The sequence below is a fragment of the Acomys minous genome (genome assembly GCF_964271855.1).
Source record: "Acomys minous genome assembly, chromosome: 18".
NCBI lineage: Eukaryota > Metazoa > Chordata > Mammalia > Rodentia > Muridae > Acomys > Acomys minous.
Window position 1 is genome coordinate 3,828,053 of NC_140501.1, and position 1,548 is coordinate 3,829,600.

The window sequence follows — 1,548 nt, forward strand, 5'->3', positions numbered from 1 at the left end:
GCCAGGCGGATGGGCGGGGCCTGGATGTAGCCCCGCCTCCCTCGCCGTCGCCTAGCGACCGCCCGCGCGCTCCGGCAAGGCCGGGCGCGGCGCCGCAGCTTCCGCACCCGGCCGGCACCACCCAGCCCCACAGGCCTTCGTACTGCGCCTGCGCGCTCTCCTCCCACCGAAGGCGGGCGACGTCAGACTCCCACGCTCGGGATTCGCGGGAGGGGACGGTGGCGGGGCCGCGCTTGGGGGCCCCATGACGGGCCGGCCTTTGGCCCACGGCATGCGGAGAGCTTTGGTTTTATCCTGCTAGACGTAACTATGCGGGCCGTAAGGGCGACAGAGCCTCGGCGCCGCCGCCCGAGGCTACACAAGCAAACGGAAGCTTAGCTTCCGACAGCAGGACTCGGGCGAGTCGGCGGCGCCCGATGACGTCATCCGGGTCCGCCCACCGCCGTCTGGCCCCGCCCCCCTCGAGCTCAATTTAAAGCGGAGCTCCTCCCACGCCCTAGTAGACATCCATGGGCTCCCGGAAAACGTGGATCGTGGATCCGCCGGCCACGGACAGGCGATGCCGAAGAACACCTCAGCAACAGCCTGCTCGGGTGACTACGCGGAAGCTTGGATTCACTGTAGCCAATCAGGCCGCGCGTCTGGACTTTATCACGCCACTCTTGACCAATAAGAACGCGTCTCCGCCCGTTACCCAATCGCCTGGCGGCGGCCGGCGTGGGCGCTTGCGCTCGCTCCGGGCACCAATCGTAAGCCAGCTCGTGAATGACGGAGGACCGGGCGGAGCCAATCAGAGGTCTCCCGCTGCTGCTGCGCCTCCCAGGGCCACGGTCTGGAGACAGTGCAGGGCTGCCTGGGGGACCGGGAGGGGCGGAGGCTGGCGAGCCCAGCTCCCAGGCGTTCTGGCACTGGGGCGGGTTGCGTTGGCAGGCGAGAGGGATGAGTTCTGTTTTCACGTCGCCTCCTCCGTGGCATTCTGCCTGGAGATGGGCATGGAAGTGGTGGCGAAGGATGCGGGCTGGATCGTGGGCTGAATTGAGAAAACAGGGACTTTTGTCTTCAGGGTGAGAAAATTTCTGGTCCCTCAGGAGACGTCCATCTGGCAGCAGTGGCTGTGGTCCTCCGTACGTGCCTCCTGAAATGTGTATTTTGTACTCAGTTTTAAAACAGCGTGTCTTTGGCCCCGAACTTAGTCATACACTCCTAGCCATAATTGCAAATTTATGAGAAGTTACACCCTCCAACCTAAAATAACTGGCCATGACATTTCTCTTCATTATACCATGTCCTTAAATGGCGACCCCTGGCCAGTAATACCTCACATTTCTTGAGAAAACTATATTTTTTTTTCAGCTCTGTCCGGAGCGTGGTATCTCTCTCCTTCATTCTGATTTCCCACAAGGTCGCTGTAGAGTGGGTTTGGGTCTGAGTTCCTCTGACAGGCAGGCGTTCTTTTGCCATCTTTTCTGTCACTTGTCAAAGTACAGAAATGCATTCTGATATAGGAGTCCCCGGCTGCCTATTGGTTCTGAGCATTTAAGAGGATTC